The sequence below is a fragment of the Dermacentor silvarum genome, chromosome 5, assembly GCF_013339745.2.
Source record: "Dermacentor silvarum isolate Dsil-2018 chromosome 5, BIME_Dsil_1.4, whole genome shotgun sequence".
Lineage (NCBI taxonomy): Eukaryota > Metazoa > Arthropoda > Arachnida > Ixodida > Ixodidae > Dermacentor > Dermacentor silvarum.
In genome coordinates, this window is record NC_051158.1 from 8,550,970 (window position 1) to 8,573,811 (window position 22,842).

General features: G+C 43.6%; 1 pseudogene; it reads right to left on the minus strand.

Annotated features, from left to right (window-relative positions):
* Positions 1-4,981: 4,981 nt before the first annotated feature.
* The window catches only part of LOC119452744 (uncharacterized), a 95,745-nt pseudogene continuing 77,884 nt past the window's right edge, over positions 4,982-22,842 (minus strand).

The following is a 22,842-nucleotide window of genomic DNA, read 5'->3' on the forward strand; positions in this document are numbered from 1 at the left end:
AAGTAAATTCCTTGCTCAAAGTTGTTTATACGCAAGTGGTGAAAATTAAGGGAAATAAGATGTCGCCTACCTGAGTTTCTCTAAGCTCAGGAGGCGGTAGTCGTGCGAAAAGTGCACACCAAGAGCCGTACGGACGACAGGAGTGTTCGGTTGTCTCTTAATGTGGTCCACAATACGCTGCGGCGGGAAAGAAGAAAGGCGGGTAATTTAAGGCAGTTTCACTTATGCATCACAAAGTTATAAAAATTGCAATAAAATTCGGCAGGTGTTAACAGTCTTGTAACACAAGAAGGCAAAAGCCTGCTGCACATTTGGTGTTACATGAAGATATACAATCGGGGTTGGACTTCTTTTGTAAGACAGTATATATTGGTAATGGATTAAGTTATACAATCGGGGTTAGACTTCTTGCAAGACATAACGACCCGCAATGGGAAGCACACGTGTGAGCACTAAGGCGACCTCCTGAACCCCACATATTGAACACTTAACGTAGTGCCTAAAGTGCAGCGTGTTAGGGCCCGCACTATAGGCAACACCTTTGGTCAGCGAGATGGCTGCGACGTGACGTGTGCAATCACGCAAGCACTAAGCACACCTTTAGTAGGCGAGAACCGTGGAGCAGCCTTGGCTCCAGGGAAGCGTGCTCGTCTCTCACCCCGGAGGTCTCGGTTTGATTCCCGCCCAGACCGAAAGGTGCCAAATTTTCTTTTCAAAACCACTAATTTACTCGGTTTACAGTAACCTCACTGAGAAATGTGACGTCAATCTGCGCATTTTTTGCGGCGTCGGCCATTTAATGTCACGGCGCAGTTTCGCCAAGGGCAGTGCCAACATAGATACCTAAGGCTTATGCCTTAAAATAAGCAAAGCATTCACGACGAAGAGCAGGCAGTTATCTGTTGCTGCTGTCCTTAGCGGAAACCCTTACTTACAACGGCTCGCATGTAAATAGACGGGAAAGAAGAAATCGTATTTCTCGGCAAACGGTACGCCAAACTTAATTAGGTTTTCTGGCATTTAAGCGAAAATAGGTAAAATCTAGTGCCTGGTGGCACAAATTGTTTCGTTTTATTTAAATAAACATAGTTAAACATTGCCGAATTTTGTGAGTCATTTTCACAACTATGTAACTGTGCAATAAAGCCAATCCTACAATTATTTTTATGCTTCAAGTATTGCGCCTAAAGCGGACAAAATTGATGTATTATCAAGCATACAACTAATATGCGGGTCGGACTTCTGCAATACATTTGTAAACATTCTAACAAATTCATGTAAGCTGTGAATTTGTATATGAAATTTGCCCGCTATAGCTGTTTTAACACATGTGCTTTACAGAAATGCGGAATCTGGTTTTTGTTTAGAGTTACTGATTTGTAAACGTTGTACTTACCCTATTATTCTGTAAAGCTTGTTAATTTTCGGCAATTGTAGTAAAACATTCTAGGCTTCAGATGAAATTCTCCTTCTACAATCACGCAAGTCAGTGCAGTCACTGGATTTTAACTTTCTCTCCCAAATGCGACAAATGTCATTGGAGTACTTGGACATCGAAGTTGGTGGAGCGCTAAAGCTTCCTCTTCAGTTAATTCTTGACAAGTTCTCTGTACTCGAGTACAGCGTCAGCTCACAGGAATAAAAAATAAAGGCTTATCAAAAATTCACAACTGCTTCCATGATAGCCACTTCATAAAGACATTGTGAAACCTAAAATAGCAAGCACAAACCATCGTTTCATTCACCTAGAAGTATCCCTGTAACTTACAGCCATGGTGTAATACGCCTATACTGTACGCATCAAAGATTATTTCATGTTCGCAAGAAAAAGTTCTGCAACTACCTGAAAGCGCTATGTTAGCTGAGATATTAAACTACTGAAAGAAATCTTGCTACTGTACTTCCCGCCACAACTTCGGCATCCCTTAATTCAGTGCACATGTTTCAGCTTGCCACTTGTCGCAGATTCAAGCACCAAGTGGCCGCGCAATGACTCGTATACTTCGCGCTCAAGTATGCAATTTAGATGCGCCATGGTAAACGCGAAACATGTCTGCAGTGCGACTTCAATCGCCTTCAGCGCAGTCAACAAAAAACTCAGCTCACGAATGTCTGCTCCAACTTGTTTTCAAGTACCAACACATGTACTCAATTTCTAATTAGGCCGCTCTTTTTCTAACGAAACAATCGCGATAATACTTATTTCGTTCTCTTTGATCACAAATAAGAAATAACAGATATCTCAATTAAACTCAGGCCGAATTGACCAAACTTTTTATCCCTACCAAATATTTGCCACTGTCAGATCACTTATGGTTGAAGTGTACATTTTCAACGTCATGAATGGTTGGCACATGCACTATAGCGACCAATTTTGTGAGCGCAGGCTCAGATTATTTTTTTTTTTTGCCCTTAATATTCTACTCATTGTACACATATTACCAGAACTACACAGCGAGCCACGCAGTGAGCCAGACTTCGGAAAGGACCTCTACGGTTCCGAGGCCGAATGCCTCCTCTCTTAAAGGGTGAAACTGCACTTGAAGGCCGAAAATTTGGATCAAAATTGTGTTTTCAGTTTTTCTCATTCTCATACTTTCCAGACCCTTCATTTCGATATGATTCATTCTATAGGATTTCAAGAACTGTCATTTCCATAGCATGTTAAAATTATTGTCGCAATAGAGATGAGGCTTTGGTATGTATTTCTTGACTTCTTATGACAACAATTTTCATGTCTTTTCTACCGTGTAGGACCAATACCTTTTGTTGTGCTTGGGCTATCCTTATCATTGTTTTTCCTAGAAAGATAAAAAGATGTGTCGTGAAGTAAATTTTGTTAGAAATCTTATTCGAGGAAATTTTCAATATTGACATTTTTTTCTAGTATGAAAGGGGGCATTTTATTATGAATAAATTTGACAACCTAGAACTTCACTTCAAGATGACCTAAAGCGACAACTCATAGCTTACGACTCACTGTGAATATTCAGAATCAATACCATGTGCTGTAGTTTACTGTTCAACTTGCCTTTAGTGAGTTAACTAGGCCCTAAAGGAAGAAAATTCTACTTTGAAAATTATGAAGATATTTATTCTAGGCATAGCATAATCGCACGACCTTTACCCCTTTCAGTCACGTCTCCACATGGAGACGCGACTTTTCTTGTTACCTATATCTTCAAAAAGCGAAGGAGTCACGCTGCAGGCTGGTGCAACTAATACTCGAGACGCAAATAAACGTAATTAGCGCCATCTGATATGAAGCGACTAAACACTACTTACGAAAAAAAATGTTTCAAGATGGACACCTCCAGGTTTTACGGGAGCTCTGCTGAGTCGCGGTTCAAATTTCTTTTACCGCATCCTCAATCATTCTGAACAATTAAATGACCCTGCTCTTTAAAAATAATTATCGATATTTTATAAAAACAGTTACTCAATGCACAGGGTTCTGTTACTGAATAGTTCTGACCCTGTTTTTATTAGCGTCTCCATATGGAGACACCGTGACTGTCTCACTCTACGCACCGCGCGAAAATTTAAAATCAACGACGCTTTTATAGATTTGTGGCGCCATCTAGTTCACTATCGGCTATTAATTTTTTTCGTTTTTGAGTATTCTTTTCATCTTCGAGTGGCGGCAATTTTTTAATGTGGAACAAAGTTCACCGCACGCACAGTTGGACGGCGATGATGGTAGACGCTCCAGTTTCCAGACCATCGAGCGAATGACGTCGGCTCTGGCAATTATGTCGTGTCCTCGAGTGGTTGTGTACACATCAGTGACTCCAAGTTTGATGCCAGATCAATAGAATTTCGTTCAGGCGAAGCAGACACACAGGACCAGCCCGTCCTATTGTTTTTTTCTATTTTAGAATTTTGTCTGTGCCACAATTTCGCATTGTTTCTGTTAATGGCCTTCCTCAATAGCTCATTTTACGTCATCGTCCATGCACGAAACGTGTTGCGACCACATTTTTGTGTGACGTACGGTGCGAAGTACCGCAGGTTTCAGCCAGTCCAATCGGCGTTTCCGCAGGGGTGCAATTACAAGAAGCGTGTGGCGAAAAACCGGGTCACCTGCGAAAACTTATGTTTTTCTGTGTGTCGCTACTGAGACGGACTGTTTCTTTCAATATCACAACCTGTGAACTCGTCTATGCACAATTCGCACAATATAGAATAAATAATTACCCTCCTTTCTGTAAACTGCGAAAGCGTACTCGCGAAAGAAAAAATTACGTTGAGTCACGATTTCTCCATTTGTGGACGCGTCCAAATTTGCATATTATTTGTCCTAGAGAGGTGAATTTTTTTTTTCTTTGTACTCTGGACACCGAAAACATCAATACCTGCCAGTTTAAAATTCGTTCCTGCTGAATATCATAATTCGTAAGTGAAAAGGTCATAAATTCTGGACAAAATTAATTATTGAGTATTGCATTTACATGAAAAGCAGTGGGTCAATTTTCACCACCTGGACATTTTTAACATGCACCCAATGCACGGCAAGCTGGTGCTTCTACATTTTGCCCCCAATGAAGTGAGGCCGCTGCGGCATAGATTTGAACTCGCGAACTCGTGCTAAGCACTGCAATACCATAGCCACTAAGCGACCACAGTACGTGTTGACCTAATGCATGTCACTGGGTAATTGCAGGAACATCGTTATATCTTATTTAGTATATTTTCTGCATAATAAAAATAATACAATAAAACAATTCTAGGCCATGTTTCCTGCCAGTTAAAAGGTTAAAGAGGAAGAATATTGAAGCGGTAGCTTCATATTTCCTAGGTATACTTGATTGTGGCACGAAATACATATCGTGAAAAGGGGACAGAAAAGAGAAGACAAGTCTTCTCTGACAATCCACTTTTTCTTTTCTGCATCCTTGTCCCGAAATGTATATCGCGCCGCAATCAAGCATACCTAGGAAATCTAAACAACTTGCCAAATAAGTTACATATGTACCTTCAGAACTGCGAGGCATTTTGCGAATTCTTTCTCGTCGTTCGCGAATTCTCCGTACACATTCATTATGCCGAAGTGCTTGACTCCGAAGCGGCGCAGGTAGGCGACGCCGTCGAGCAGGACACCGTTACCTATGTCAGCAAAGAGCTGGCCTCCGCTGCCGAAAAAAAAAAAACGCCTTAGTCAGACATAGCGAGTTTAGGTGTAAAATCGGCACTGATGATTTACACGTAAAAGCCTTCACCAAAAACAGCGGTATTATCATTTTAATGCGAAAGCATTATAGGCCCCATCACGCGGAAATCTGTTTTCGTAGGCGTGGCCGAAATATGGTAACAGGAATTGTCCGGATTGACGTAGTGCTTTCGCATTCCCACACGCTTAAGCAGTCCTAAGTGTCCCTGACGAATTGTTATTTTATTTTCTCCGCTGTATCATGTTTCATGACCTATGCCCGTGGTAAGAGGTTCGAGTTTCCACCATGGAAAGCATAATACGTAAGAGAGCCGCGTCATTACTGGAAAGTGCGCTTTAGAGAAATGACAGCGTTATCAAAATAAACACGCAGCCAATCACTACGAGGCGTGTATCGTATACAGCCCCGCTGTCTTGTAATTTCCTACGTTACAACCACGAATTAAACAATGAATCTGTGAAGTTTAACATTTCTGTGTTCGATCTGACCGTGCACCGTTCGGTAATGGCATTATATGGTCACTTGACATTTTGAAAACTCTGTTACTGTTTTCTTTCTCTTTAGATGAGTATAATAGAAGACATCGAAGTAATGTTCAAGAGCAACCTTGACCTCATGCAAGCTGATACTTCATCGTTGAAATGCACACAGAAAACAGAAAGGGCGTTGTTACGCAGCCAATAGAAAGAGTGCAAGAATGACTTTCCCGCTCTAAAATGCAGCATTTTATTTTATAACAGGTCTGGAGAAGAAATAGTTTCGATTATGTAATAAATGAGCGAATACGGTTGAAATATATACAACAGGAAAACCGTGTTCATATCTTTGTCGCTCTACACCAACTGAAAAAGCGTAATCCGGCAATTCGCATAGCCAGCTATTGCATATGGTCGCTAAGCCGGACAAAGATATGCACTAGTTACACTCCATGTATGAACTCCTTTTGGTTTGCCTGCTTTCTACGGTACGAGTATTTCTATTCAGCAATTACTTGCGCATTCAGAGCCATCCATAGATGTCTTCTTTTCTACGCTATTGAAAGGCTTAGAAGAGGCAGCATCAAGAAATATTTACCGCATTTACTCGCATAATGAACCGACTTTTTTTTTTCGAAAAATATGCACAAAGTTAGGGAGCGCGTTTATTATATGGGGTAAAATTTCGAGCGATTTTTTTCCGCGGCCATCTTCAAAAAAGTCGAAGTTTCATCCGAAAGGCGAACCATCCATTGCGATAGCAAATGCGTAGATATATATACGAAGTAAGAATAGTAGTTATATAAGCCGTTTAATTTAACCAGCATGGTGTCACGCGTGCACAGCCAAACATGAACACATCACACTCGATGACCGCGGACACTCGCCGTCAAAACGCTGGCGTGAGGAAGCGCGGCTGCAACAGCGAGCGAAGTGACCTTACCTTCGTGGCGTGTATCGCTTCAACGCAATCTGAGCGGCGAGAACGGAGCATGCACAAAGGTATAAGCCGCCGTCATACCTAGACTCTGCCCCCGACGCAGATCGCTTTCAAGATAGGGCGCACGCGGCTGCGCAATGCGTAGCTGATGCGCGCGACAGAATACGGTGCATTTTCTCCCCGCTTTCCTTCCTGGAACACGGGCGATAGAGCCGCGATCGTCGGCGCCGACGGCAATAATGCGCCTGGAGTGTCCATATGATTGCTATCGCAATAAAAGTAGGAGACACACGGTACGATTCGGCGTTCGATAAGGCGTCCGATACAATCGTACCCGCCGGACGCCATATCTGACACCGAATCGTACCGTGTCTCTCCTATACTTCACGGCAGCAAGTTCAGGGTGCGTTTATTACAGGGGAGAAAAAAATCTAACTTTTGGCGACTAAAGTTGGGGGTGCATTCATTGTGCGAGTGCGTTCAATACGCGAGTAAATACGGTATATGTGGTTCCGGTAGTGTTTACGCAAACTTGAGGCCCGGAGGTGAAAAAAACAAACTTTTCTGCTGTTTCGAAAGTGAACACATAACTTTATATGAATGATTTCACTCAACACCAGTATTACTTGGTGCTTAAACTTAGAACAAGCTTGATTTTGATGGCTCTGGTGGTTGTTGAGCATGGCGCTTCTGCCTTTGAAGTGTATTTCAATAGGCAGTACTCTGAATACGCCTTACTCGCAGTTAGAACACAGCGTATGAGGTAGCTCACAAACTTGTATTTTCTGTTACTAAGCAATAAGGATCAGACGAGTCAAAAGGCTTGTTTTTTTTGTTTTTGTTTTTTAATCCAGACATATCGTCAGAGCCAAGAACGATCTGCATCATTTCGCATGTATATAGTCACCATCACCACCTGTCACTTTTGTCTTCTAGATTGATTTCTAGCACGTTTTTCGCATTTGTTCGCTCGGCCACCGTTTGCCATTGTGACGTCAACGGGGAGCAACGTCATGTAAAGCAGATAGTGTAAGTCCACAATCAACGCTTTCGAATAAATTTCGAATAAAGAAACGAATAAATTTTTGGAAGGTCGAATAATTTTGCGATAGGCTTGACTTTAGTAATAGCAAAATGAGCGTAAAAGTGAAACAAAAACATTATCTCTAATTTTCAAAAAACAAAACAAAGAAAAAAGGTCTCTTTCACCGATGTTACTTGCTTCGAGAGCAGTCGCGGTCGGTGCGTAGGCGCATGAATACAAAAATATAGCCTTAATACGGCAACTGCAATAACAATGTGAAGTTCCTCCAAGCCTGAGCGTATGCGTCGCTAGTTCTGGACGCAAAAGTTACGGGAGTGCCTGGCACTACGAAGTGCAAGTACGAATTCGTTCTGAGGACGAGGCTAACTGGTATGTCAAATCCTAGGGAAAAAATAAAAGCCTTTGACACAAATTCCGCATATTAATAATATCCTATGACCATACAACAACACTTATGAAACATGCGTTCTAACATTATTATACGACATTGTAGGATATGTGACGCATTGAAGGCATGACAGTATTTGATCACTTAATACAGGTGCTGCATTTCGAACACCTTCGATACTTGAGCTCACAACTGACACCAATAAACGCCTTGATGTAATGCAGAGTCATTGAGCAATAATCTCATTGGAGAGTTTTAGCTTCTCTAAACGTTTGAATAATACAGGGCTACCGCAGAGGTGTACTGCGGGTGTAGCGAGAACTTAAGCATATTTGAGCCAGAGAGCCCACAAAGCGACTACAGCAATGGCCTGCAATATTCCACTTATCTGCTGGTGCAAAGCGTTAAAGTACAGTACAGCTTATAATTTTCCTTCAATGAGAACTCCCGCACAACGCAAAACTGTTTCAAGCGCATTGAAGTTGGACAAATTGTCAGGAGATGTTGCTGACAGCTTTGCTGCAAGCCATTCATGGTTTCAATTTGCCAGTAATCTCTAAACGCTACGAAGTGTTCGAAACAGATAAAACACTCTCAACAACTCTGCGTCGTCAAACTCACACAGGGGAGAAGGAAGCGCCTATGCTAGTACGACTCATGTTGCGCCCAAGCTCCAAAAAGTGGTCCAGTCCCGAGTCCTGCCAACCGGATAGATTGTTCTTCACGTAGAACGACTCGTAGAAGATGATGTCGCACTGCCCGTCCTCCGGCAACGTGCTTGACTCCGTGAAGTGTACGCTCACCGTACACAGAAGCGGGCCTCTGATATCTTGCGGCTCCTCTGCGTGAACATAGCGTTTATTACGGCGTTTTAGCTTATCTGTGAACATCTTACCCTTTACTGGTTACCAGGTTTGCGAAGATGTGGACGGCAGATGATGGTGATTATTATTATTATTATTATTATTATTATTATTATTATTATTATTATTATTATTATTATTATTATTATTATTATTATTATTATTATTATTATTATTATTATTCATTCGCATCGGTTGATTGTGCCCCTTAGTGTTGCACAGTTTAACCGGAGCGAAGAACAAGGCTCATTGCAGTAGCCAGCCTTATTTTAATGCGTAATAATTCCTAGGCGAGTATCCCAACAAAATCTGTCCTGTAACGCAAAAAGTTTCACACCCATTATCTGCAAAATAAATGCGTAAGTGGTGAAGTTAAGACATTTAATCGTTATAACAGTGTAAATACAGATGATTGGCAGCTTTCGAATCGATAAGGAAGAAATAGAAAACGAAAAAAGAAAAGAAAAGAACCATTCTGGGTCATGCCTCCTTGATAGCTTACTTTTCCGCATTACTGGTGCATGTGCAAAGAAGCCTGCTTTTGGAATGCACTGTATAAAAACTTATAGAATAGTATATTATTGATAGCCGTAAAAAATATTGGTGGCTTCACCACGCTCATGTCCTAACACAAAAAGGACATAAAATAGATTTTTTTATAGTTGCGGTAGTTGTAGTTGCGGTGTGGCAAAAAAACAAACTTGTGACGGCAATGCGGCTCAGTGGAGACGCTCACTTTGAATGGGGCGCATTAGTTCTTTAAAAGCCACCATGCAAGAAGACGTAACTTTATTCAAACGGTGAAGCGGCGTAGTGACGCTGAACGCGAAGGGGAATGTCGGCGTCTAAGCAGAATTGAAATGGTACCCAACAAAAATTTCTTTGGCTTGGCTGTTACTTCGCTTTTGCTTACTTGCTTTTCCTAGCCTATGCGTGACCACCCCTCGCTTTTCCGATGCCAAAGAATGCTTACGCATTAGTAGACAATTCTCAGAATGTGTGTAGTATCTTTAGTTAGCAGCTAGTGTAAAGCGTTGCTAGAGGAACGGCATCTTTAATATACACCGTTCTCTTTTTTATTCGGCAAGAGCCACTATGCAGGACTAAAACGTGCATCACGCATTGTAGTTGAACAAAACGCCACCCGGTGTCGCTACCAGGTGCGTTGTTTGCGTTTACGTTTCCGATAACCTGGTATTTTGTGAAGGTTAGCACCCTTATGGACAAGATAAAGATCTCTGATATTTTCTACCGGCGTAACTGTGCCTCTGATAGTGAGGATCGTATTCCATGTCTTCTGTAGACGAAGATGCAGCGAGAGCATCAGTTACCCCTTTTAAATATCAGACAAACAATGTGCACGCACATGCTTGTGTCCAGCTTGTTTCGCAAAGACATTTTGCGATGTGTAACATTTAGCCATGTTAATACTTTGCTTGAAACAGCGAAGGGAAACAGTAGTGCTGCTCCGGCTTATCGCCGTGGTATAGGATAAAATTTTCTGGACCTGCAAAAGTAAATACAGTTAAAACTCTATCTAACGAAACCAGACTTTACGAAGTTCCCGATCTAACGAAGAAATTTGCAATTCCCGGCTGCTACCGATAGGGTTAAATGTTGTCATCAGCCCGAATTAACGAAGCTAATGGCTACCAAACCCGATTTCACTGAAGTTTTTATTGAAATAAACGAGTAAAGACAGCGGTGATTTTGTTCTACTTTTGACACAGACGTGTTTTTCTTCGAGCGTGCGGTCTAACTTTATCGCGTTAAAACATCTAAGTGTCCTAGTCACGCTCCTTGCGCCCGGGTCATTGCATATCGGCCGCCTGTCATAGTTTCACGTGACCGTCTGCATGGCCTGCATCGCACAAGCAATTCGGACCACCCTCGAAGACTTTTACAACGCGCAGGCGTTGGGTTAGCGGCAAATACAATGCCGCGGTAGCTTGTGGGTGTCGCTACCTTACAATTTTCGATTTAGAAGGACCGAAAAAATTTTCTTTCTCGATTTTACGAACTTCCCGATTTAACAAAATAATTCGAGCGTGGTCATCACTTCGTTAAATCGAGTTTCAATTGTATATTTTCTACAAAGGCGGTCAGGGAAGTATATTATTTCATGTCTCCCGAGCTTGCGACTACTGCTTCCCTTGCACATTAGGTATGAGCACCCTATTGAATATAACTGAGCGAATTTCGAACACTAAAGCGACAATAAAAAGAGAAAATAATTATATGTCTTAGTAAATCAGCCTCCTACAATAAAAATGCAGCCTCTTACAGGTATGCCAGAACATAAGCAAAAAAGTAAAGGCGGATGACAACGCCGCCTTGGAATTCCGGCATCAGCTCGCACTGATGTAATGAATTTTGAAGCAATCTGCCCAAGCCTAGTTACATTTTTATCGGTAAGGATGGACTACGGCGTATTCTAGAAGAGCCATACACCAAACAACTTGGGCAGTTAGGAGGAGATTTTCTGAACTCCAACAGGTAATGTGAAAAAAAAAAAAAAAGCTTTGAAATCCTTGACGCTACGCTGACGTGCTGACCCTTAGGTGTCGGCGCTAAATTCAAAAACAAAACCTTGACCGTCGTTTTTCATTGTATTAGTCGACTTATAACCGCAACTCTAACGCAACTAGAGTTCTCCAAAGCATGTGCATGTTCAGTTGGCCAAAGTTGGCTGAAGCTTTACTGTCAGGGCTTGAGTTACGCTGCAGGTTCGGCCAAAGCCGACGCCAGGGATTGAGTTTTACTCGTCGGCCATGTGGTCAAAATGGCAGGCTTTATCAACCTAAACTGATTCAGTGTTTCTATTTAGAGACCCCCTAAATTGACAAAATATCAAAATTAGCTGGCGCGCTTGCAGTCTTCCGAAATTTGGTCCACAAAAAGCTAGATGGAGAACTTACAAGCTTCATTACGGAACGTCTCATGACAATCTACGTATACTTCCAGAACATTTGCAGACAAAATATACATTAAAAGCCAGCGTACCGGGGAGTGCTGGTAATTTCTAAAAACGTCGCGCTAAACATTGCCGAAAAAAATGCTTACAAAGCGCGCAACTCCTCAGTTGAGGACAGAATGTAAAATAAGAAAATTCGTGAGCACTAGTTGCGGCTCACCTGTAGTCGTGTGCTTTCGTGTCGTATGGGTCACGACTGATTCTGTCGGCTCTGTATCCTCAGTCTCTGACACCGTCATTGAACTCGCAGTTGACCTGCCTGGTCGGGCACTTTTGCCACGCAAAATAATGGTCGTCTTGTCTACGCCTGATCCGCCACTGCCACTTGTCAGTTCCGGAGCAGTTGTCGCCGTGCCACTGGGACTTTCTGTAATGAGCACAAAATGGCACACCAGTTTTATCTAAGACAGACAGGTCTAACTGATTGTTCGAGATCCCAATTTGAAACGTTATGTTGTTTCAGAAATTTCCGGAAAACGCAGTGAAAAGGCAACATGGTGACGATTGACGCTAAGCGCTCGTCACCAATGGGAGTGCTCGATAGGCCACTCTTCCGTTCACACTAGAAAGAACGTCAAAGTCGTGAGGCACCGAGATCTCACAAGTAGAAGTGGGTAGCACGAATAAACAGCTTTCTCACCTCGAGATAGCAAGATAAGAACGCCTATCAGTGACGCAAGAATGACGATAGTTCCCAAGACGCATCCGATGATACAAACAAACTCGTCATGTTCGTTCTGCCTGCGGATAGAACAATACAACGTGTAAGGCAGTCGGTTCCGCAGTGCAGTTTGTATCTCTTTCTTTGCAAATCATAAATATCTGCGTGCGGGCACGCGTTCATCGCTTGCGGGATACGTAGGCTCAGATCGGCCGGGAGACGTTGATTAAACAAAGCAGAACAAAACAATAGCGCAATATATTGAAAATTATTGTTAAAAGCAGCGCAAGCTAGGGCTTCGTTACTACAACGTGTGAAAAGTCACTAATGGCATCTTCGGATAGTCGCTTTCGTGCGCTTTTGTGCGCTGCGCTTCCAAAGGGCCGATCGGGTTCGGGTGGTTCAAAAAGAGGCGTTCGGGCTACGTTCGGGAGGTTTTTTTTGCTATCGCCCGACTCCAGGTCAGACCTCCGAGAGGCGCTCCTATATATGCCCCCATCGGAGAAACGGAGAAATCTATCGCTCTCTCGTCACGTTGAACCCTCCCTATTCCACGGTTGCGCTGGGCAAGGTGGACTATAGCTGCGTTCGCGAGGACGACTCTTATTATGTGGGGTGGCGCTGGCCACATTATCGACAGGTCACCCTCAGATTTCGCTAGCTACCCTCTCACTGCTGCAACAAGTAGCCGGCTGTTCAGTTGGGACAAGGTACACCCTACTTGGATCCAGAGGGCCTCCGGAATTGGAGTGCCCGATCGGACTCGGAGGATCCCAGCGACCACGTGAAGATGCTGTAAGTGGTCACACTGAACAAAAAAAAAAAAAGCCGGGAACTTCTGGCCACGATAAAAGCAAATTCTATGCGACACATCGGAACCAGATAAAGTTTGTTACTATTTTTTTTTCTCGTCCTTCGTTGTGCCGTTTTTAGGGCCAAATACCACAAGTTGCGAGCGCATTTTGGTGTGGCCAATGTTTCAACCTAAAAGCGCCTATAATAAGTACGCATCTCGTACTGCGGCACCGTCTTATCGTTACACTTCCGATAAAAAAATGAGGGGAACAGAAACGATCGACTTTCGGTAAGTCACTGTCACATGAAGCCATTACAGAATGAAGCCAAGGAAAGCGCAGCCGAAATTATCTGCGGTTTTATTGTAAATGAAAAATGACATGAAAAAGGTAAACGAAAGTGCCCAAAACGACACGTTGCCGGTGGGAGTCGAACCAAGATCTTCCGTATTATGTGTATGGCGCTCTAGCCACTGAGCTATCATGCAATGGTGGGCAGTTTTTCCCTATACGCTTTCTTGAGTGTATTTGTGTGCTTCATCTAGGATCTAGCTTTCGGAGTAGTAGGCAGCGCCACTCACGACTTTGGTGCCAGATGTCGTACGTGTTTTTGAACCGCAAACGTGGTGTACTGCGTGAAAATATCCACAGGCAGCCGGCCAACAAACCCTCGTCACTGAGGATACCGCAGCCGGATTCTCGCTAAGCAACCAGTGTGAAGATTATAAAAAAAACGAATGGGGTCAATTTCATTAATTGCATTCCGCCTCTCATGAAGTCATACACATAATGTTCATCATTAGAATTATTTACCCTCGGGAGAGTCGAAGCTGATGCGAGCCAATTGAAGACCCCATTGAGAAAGCGCGTTAGTGTTTGAAGAGTATGCGTATGTTGCTCAGTCGACAAAGCACTGCGCACAGCTGCGTTTACACGAGAAGAAATATTTTCACAGTGATTGCATAGAACCTATAGATATATTTTTGTACTGAACGCTGAATGTAGAAAGTTATTTGTTGCGGTGCTAAGTGTCTGTTTGTCCCGAATCTGGTCGTCCTTCTGGTGCTACTGCTGTGGTATGCCTAACCAACTGGCTAATCAACTCGTACTGGTTCGGGCCACATCCACTAAATGGTATGATGTTGATCTCGAAAAGATGCCTTCTCAATTGGCTCTCGTCCTTCACGACGCGTTGAATTTCAGCCCACCTTCTTGTACTCGCAGCCACATAATTGCCTTGTACATTCAGATGTATGAAAGAAATGCTAACAAAAAGTCTGCCGACAGCGAAGAGAAAATTAAAACACATAATGGTAGGTGTACGTGAACGTAGTTTTCTCTGACAACGCTTGTTCTGAGGCATACCCAAGTATATATTCGGAATAGCTGACGCAAGCGGCCTGCAATACTCGCCATGAAATGACCAATTGTAGCGTGGAAACACACCGACGGACAGAAAACGAGGCGACAGACGAGCGCTACGACTATACCTACAAAGGTTTCTTCTGAGTGACTGATGTATACTGAGAATTAGCGCGATTTCCCACGAGCGATTCACTTTCTCAGAAAGATTGATGCCTTATCTGAAAGGTGCGTAGATTGTGCACACTGAACCGTGCAATTACGCATACTCCGAAAGCCAAAGTCTGTTTGGGTATTCTTGTGACCAAATCCACTTGGGTACGAAAGCGCAAAGCAAGTCTCTAGCATCCCTCAACCTAAAGCTCTCTGATCAGGATGTGAAACAGAACGTTGGAGGACGTACAAACGAGCCTCGACACCCTCACGGGAAGACTTTGTCAAAAGAGTGTCTTCGGTAGAGGCTACAATGGTCATCTTTGGTAGACATTGAATGTGGTCTTCTGACGCAAGGGTGTGTGAACTGGATTATTATTGCGGCATACTTAAAATAGGGGAAGTGTAGGTGCATTCAAGTGAGACAGATCACGTTTACAGTGCCTATTCCTGTAGTGACGTTTCATTCGAAGGTGTGGCTTAAAAATTATGTCCAAGCTAATAAGTAATGACGCTACAGCTCTAATGCTGGTTTGCACAATCACCGCTGGCTCACAAGGCCTCTCAATTCACCCCACCTCTGCTTTGCTGCGACTACTGCTGATGTTTTAGCTTCAGCTATTCTATACCCTCATAGGATGTGTTCCACACCTCGCGTTCTCTGCTACCTTAAGTGAAACACATTCCAAACAGCGAACTTCTTCACGCTCGGAGAAGTTTCCGTACGCGACTGTGAAGAGTTGCTGCCGCCTGAGCTAGTGGCTTTCACAACCCTGTGAAATTACAAAGAACCGCAATTTTCGAACCAATATTTCCGTTCCTTATCACTCGAAGTAGCTCAGAGGCTACGGCACTACACTGCTGAGCTGACTTGGGCCAATTAGATTTTAAGTCATGGTGACCGAATTCCAATGCATGCGGAATGCAAAAACGCTCCTGTACCGGGTGCACCTTAAATAAACTCAGAGACCTCCACTATGGCATCCCCCATTACCCAATTTCTAGTATCTGTACGTTAATCCCACAATGCATCTATAAGTTCATCCCACAAGTGACTGTTAAGAAGCAACTTCCGTTCATTTATACAGTCTCAATAGTCTGACACAATAGCAGTGTTGTCATGGCCGATTACTGCGTTGAGTGGAACACATAAAACTCAAAAATTAGCAACTACGCGGTGTGACCGTGGCGCTGACGCCAATTCATTGCATGTACTCACATTTTGGACGTCTGCACTGTAAGTAACGAGAAATAAAGAGAAATTAGCAATAGTTAAGACGCGTTACTCAGAGCGATAGAAGCCAGAAGTGACCACGTGATCTTACACTCATCTATTGTCAGCAAAGAAGGCCCTGTGAGAAACAAAAAAGAACAACATTTCCGTAAGTACATGTGTTCCGGATGTAAGGTTGAGCAGACTGCCACACTTAGTGGGTCGCCCACCATACATGTTCAGGTTGGCACGATATAACAGCTATACGGGATCTGCGAGCGCATGCCAAATTTCTTTCTGACGCCTTCTGCTGAAGCAAGTGCCTGATGTCGAGAGATGACTTCGGGCATGCGTGTCATTTCGTACTCGTATGCCTTCCAATACGCCCCCTTATCGCAAGCCTGCAATCGGGAACGGGGTGATTGCAGAAGATTATGCTATAGGAAAGTGGTGCCCGTTTCAGCGGGATGAAGAGTGCAGTACATTGGCATTGTTCCGCCGTTTTCCGGAATATTGTGCCCCACGCTGGAGGGCAATTGCTCTTCACGCATCATAAAATTATACGCAAATGTGCCATAGCTTTATTCATATTGCATCATTAGGAGTAACGCCAGAGAGGTATTCGTTAGATATGCGGTAGGAATAAACATTAACGCTCAAAATATAACGATAGCACATTGGTTACATTTAAGCTTGCTGCTATGTGTTCGACGTGAAATTATTTTCCTGCCGAAAGGAAGAACTCGTTTTCTTTGACAATTATGGATGTTTCGTCAGACCTCGAATATTAGATCAGAAGCGCGATTTTACTTACTGCGAAATTCGGACTCGGCGGCCATCGAATCCTCAAAAAGACTTTTACCTAAAAATGAAATGAACACGTGCTGTAAATGCGTGCGTGGAGTAACATAAGGGCGTCAAAGGCATCCAAAAAGTGCGTGAGTGAACAGCCACCATTGCAATATCACGTCGACCCGTCCTGGTTGTCGCGAGTGGATATGACCAGTGTTTTAGTTGAATCATCTTAAGTATTCATCAACAAATGTTTTACTTGTTCTTAAACTCTGGTTAAAAATGTGATTGAAGAGCGTGTCTGATTCCAATAAACATCGTGGCGGTCGCACTTTTGAGTAGGCCTAGACGAGTGTACTTAAAAAGCGTTGCACTCGACTGACAATTAAATATATTTCGAAAAGCTATCATTATCGCAGCTTAGCGGTTAAATAGTTCAGTCAATTATTTCTCCCGTTCTTTTTATTTGTTCGAAAAATCCAGCCCACTGATTTATACCAGTGGCTATGTCGTCGCCTGCCGAAGATCGTATCACGGGCGAGGTAAGTGCAGTCCATGGGGCACATAACAGTCAGTGGTAAAATGAAATATATATATATATATATATATATATACATTTAAGAAATCTATGCTAAACGGTACTAGTATGTGCTTGATGCCTGCCGTGCGTTGTTATTCCACGTGGCTCCGACCTCGCTCCATTGACATTGTTATCTCATATTTATTTCACAAGAGTGCACCCCTAGCATATAACATTGCGAAGCTTAAGCTGGTCAGCGCTCGCAGATTGCAGCATACAATTTCTCTGAAGAGATCAGTAATCCTCAGTACAAAGATGACAGGACACTACGCTCGAACGCATTCAGGAGGAATCTCGGCTACGCAATTTAGAGAAGGAAAAAAAAAACAGCGATGGCTAACAGTGCCTCTAGGAGACGTGTTCGAAGATGAGGCCTACGTGCAATAATCCAAGGAGGGAAAACAACTGGCCTTTGGATTGGAGATAAGTAAAAAGGGGGCGGATGAGCTAGATAGCAAATACGAGGGGCCGACACGTTCCTTATGCTAAACAAGGAGATATGCTGTTTGGCGCGTCCTGTGATGATTTCAAAAGATTGCGCCTGTTTTATTATAATAAAAGAACGGATGCAAGGGAAGAGAACCAGAGTTGTTGGTTACAAGTTAGGTGGGGTGATGGGATTAGTAAACTTGTAGCCATGACGTGGTGTTCCTAAAAGGGACACTAAAGAGAAGCCGAAATCACTTCAGACGAATTAAAGTAACATTTAAAAAATTTATTTTCAATAATTTCGCCGTCATGCAGCGATTATTACAAGAAAAATATGGCGGTAAAAATTTTGTGTTGTAAATTTCGCGCCAAAATCGCAACGCCGGCGCGCCAGCGTGGCGTCATACATTTGGAAGCATATACTTTGATATGGCGCGTCGTGGCTCAGTAGAAGTTGTTGATACTAGCTAAACTCAGTATCTGACCATTTTAGAAAACAATGTAGTGGACCTTTGCCGATAGAAATTTAACTATCGGCGCGAGGAGACATCGTCGTAATCTTTGACTTCATGACGCGCTGGTGTGAGAACATTAAGGTTACTACGCAACGCGCCTTCTTTGATGTTATTCTAGTTTACCAATGCACTTCCCACGATAATAGGGGCTTGTTTTTGGCAGTTATTAGAGTAACTTGCAATACAGCTTAAGATTTTTTTTCTTTACGGTCCCTTTAACGCGACACACCGTCTTCACCTTTTAATCACGCACCTATTTATTAGGCCTATGATCATAGAGCAGAACATATGGCTTAGTGGCACCGTGAGTGGTTGTCAAGGTAATTCTGATGTTCGTTCGCAATTATAGTCCGATGACTTTGGCATCCGCGTAGTTGGGGCAGTGCAATGTTCAGCATTAGTGAATATTACCGTTGTTGCAGCTCAGCTCATAGAAAGCTCGTACGGGACATGGACCGACCGGAAGAGATGACGCTGTCGCTTTGAGACCCCGAAACAAGCTCGCTTTCAGGCAACCCTTGCGCTTGCTGGCACGAATACCCAACTAACCGTTCCAAGTGACTTACGCTTTTGCTGGGCTCCATGGGAAGCAGCAACGTTTGAAGCGATCACCGACGGGGCGGCCATTCTTCTTCCTGTGCTGTGCCGTTACGTTTGATAATGGCACGTTCTCGCGAGAGCTGCGCGCCAGTGGCGATTACCCACTGCGGGGTAGATTGACCACGAAGCAGACAATTTCAAGCAATTTCGTAGTGTCTTAAGCAACAATATCCGAACGAAACTTTAACTTATAATAATAAAGAATATATTCTTGGGCAAACTTGTTAGTGACACAGTGAAATAAACTGCGGACCTTTGAGGAAACATATATCGAATAAGTTTGACAAAAATTCTTTAAAATAATTGATGAAAAAGGAAATTAAATAAACAAAAGTCACTTTTAGAAATGTAACAAAGTAATCGTTTTTTATTATTTTATTTTTGTCCAGAATAAGTGATGCGAATTCCGGTTCGAAAATTCATTTCTCGTCAACTTTTTTTTTTCTCTCGAAAGCGTGATGATTCGGATTATGACAATGATGACTTCTGGATAATGCCCTCCCTTTACGGTGAATTATCTAAGGACATATGCAAAACAATTTAAGTGTGTACATCACGTTAACTAAATTCACACACCGTTCTTCTTCTTCTTCTTCGTTCTGGGGCTTTACGTTCCAAAACCAGTTCTGATTATGAGGCACGCCGTAGTGGAGATCTCCGGATTAATTTCGACCACCTGGGGTTCTTTAACGTGCACTACAACGCAAGCACACGGGCGTTTTTAATTCACACACCGTAAATAGAATACAAGTACAAACTGATGAAGTTCATAGCAGCAAGACTGACGCGAAAGGACTCAGAAAAAAAATAAGAGTTAGGTAAACCAGAAGTAAACAATGAATGAAGCAAACGGGAAAACATTATCGGAAATCGGCAAACCGTGGGAAGCTTTGCGATAGAGACCACCATCATCAGCCCGAAGGCAGTATCAAGCTGCAATGGACATGGAAAGTTCTTAACAAAGACGGCTCCACAAGGAATGTCCTTGTGCAGGACGGCATCATTAGAATAGCGTCCTTGTATATTCGGATGGACGACACCACCGCCGCGTATCTGCGCCTAATTGGTGCATCTAGTAGCACTTTCGCTTTCCTCACTGGGAAACACGTAGCACGTGAAAATAAAAATATACAGGCAAATGGGGACCTCAGTGGAGCACCTGAGAATGTAATAACGTGGGTGGCGCGAAATCGCCAAGGCATCCAATTGTGGCAACGGCGCGATCAAAACTGGACCCAATTCGAGCTCCACTTTTGTTGTTCTCGTTGTCCCTTTGGTAGTCTGGATGCACCGCCCAAGTTTACTAAACGACACGTCGTTTAGACTTAGTACTTGCGCAAATGCGAATGGGTGCGCACTATCGGGAACACCTCAATACAGACGAAGCCTTATCGCCAATGCGCAGATACGCAGTGGCGGTGCGAAGCTTTCCTTCTCTGCCGTGTGGCGGAGCTACGGTAGCCGGCTGTAACTGAGAGCAGCACAGCAGACCAATGATCTAGCCATTAGGCCATGGACGACTGAGTGAGCACAGTTGGCGGGAAATTGGTTGAAGACCCAACCCGAGAGTTGGATATGCTTAGAACGATGTGAAGAAAAATAGTCCCTGAAAAGTGCGTGAACAAATTTAACCGCATTCATGACTCAAATTGAAGTGCGGGGTTCAAGGTCCTAAAAGTACGCAGTGGCTTATGTGGGACTGCCGTTCAGAAGAACTCCGAATTATTCTTGAACTAGGGTTCATTCACATACCCCGAAAGCGCGCTACGCGAATGTTCTTGCATTTCGCCCCATTGCATCACGCCCGCTGCGACCGGGTATCAGAACGATAGCTACTGAGCGACCACGGCGAGCTGCCAGAAAAGTGAATCGCGCATTGAAATGTCTTCGTAAGAAACAGGCTTCAAATGCTCCGAATAAATGCACCAGCTAAAATCAAAGTCGCAGTTGATTAGCGACTTTTGTATAGCGCCGCTCTGTAGGTTTCTGCTCCTGCTTGGAACGTCGGCGTCCCTCGGGGTTACCGAGCGAACGAGCACATGAAAGAGCGAACGCTGAGCGGGGGATGAAAGAGGGCGATAGCGAAGAAAGCGCGAGCAGGAACGTGGAGGAGGAGGATGCAGCGGAAGCATGAGGATGTAAACGGAGGAGGAGATGATGGCAAAGAGTGAGGAGGCATGCGGCGAGCGCGTGCACTGATACCATATATGTAAACAAAGCGCTGGCGTGGGCTTCGGACCCACTGCGCATGCGCTACTTCGCCTGCGCCACCGCCGAGAGCACCCTGTCGTTCAGAATCAAATTCTTTGCCAGAATGTATCGCGAATTCAAAACACCTAAGTAGCTGCGCTCGAAATTCGCATTAGGGAGTATCGTAATCCTTGGAGAATGTTTTGAATTATTATAAAAAAGGTTAATCGAGATTTTCCAAGCAAGTTAGGAGTTGTCGTCTATGAAAACTGGTTTCGAATGTGGAGTGGCAATTTCTAGAAAAGCCCTCTGAATGTTCTTAGCGCGACACTAAACAGAGGCTGTTAGGTTACGCTGCATAAGGAAGTTACATTTCTACAATGCTGGAAAGCTCACTTTTACCTTGAGCTTAGAGTCAGCAAGCCGTAAGTTCCAGAAAAACAAGTGACAGGAGTGGACGCCCTCTTAAAGCTGCCGTAATGCTACCCGCCGTGGTTGCTTAGTGACTGTGGCGCTGGGCTGCTAAGCACGAGGTCGCGGGTTCGAATCCCGACCACAGCGGCCATTTTCAGATGGGGGCAAAATGCGAAAGCATCCGTATATTAAATTTAGGTGCACGGTAAAGAACCCCAGGTGGCCCAAATTATTCCGGAGTCCCTCAGTACAACGTGCCTCATAATGAGATCGTGGTTATGGCCCGTAAAACCCCATAATTGTTTAGGTGCCTTAAAGCTCTTCTAGGCGTTTTAAATTGTGAAAGCGTCTAGGTGGTTCCTTCGTTGGCAAATAGGTTAATCCGGCATTTTGTGCAAAGTATAAGCTCAACCTAGGAACTGCGGATACGCTTTTATTTGCTTGCACTGCTTAAATACAAAAAAAAAAATACTAACTACTATATGTGTGCAAAAATTGGGAGGACGCTTAAGCTTTACTTTTAAGAGTGGAAAGCGATAGCATTCAAAGATCCCTGACTGCTACTCATGGTTCCCGACGACTGCCGCTTATGTAACCGTAACGGTTATTGGCAAACACTGGCGGCGAACGCTATGCACGTAGGCGAGCTTTTTGGTGGAAACGCGGACTCTTGCGTGGGCCGAACCCGGAGGTAGTGCACAACCGCGCAAAATAAATTGCATCATTTTCAGGTTTCCGTATTTGTTTCGCACTTTTAATATTTCAGTCTGAGAAGATTTAACATAAAAGGCATGCGCTGCCGGTGCTTTGTTTCTTGACATTTAGTTATGGGCTGTCATTCTCAAAATTCCGAGGAATAACTCTGCCAAGAATGCAAGACAAGGTGTGAGCAACATTAATGATAGAATGGTGTTGCATACCTAAACGTGGTTGGGGATGATTTTCTCGGCCACGGGCGCCAATGCGAACGTCGACGCCGACGACGAATTTTCTGCGACACGGGGCCCTAAACGCTATCGCGTTAATATTAAATCAGTCAAAATTGATTAAAGCGGACTGTACGGAGTCGCTGAGGCTTTAAAAATACCTTGCATATTCTGCATTGTGTACGACTGCAATAAGCCACTTTTTTTACTGCTGTATTTCAAAGAAATGATCTGATAAATATTAAAGTAGATAAGTCGCACACAAACATATTTTCCTTATTCTATCACGGACTTATTAAAAACACCACATTTTGGCCATCTATCCTTTCTAGGCTGGGAGGCACCGTCTAATTTGC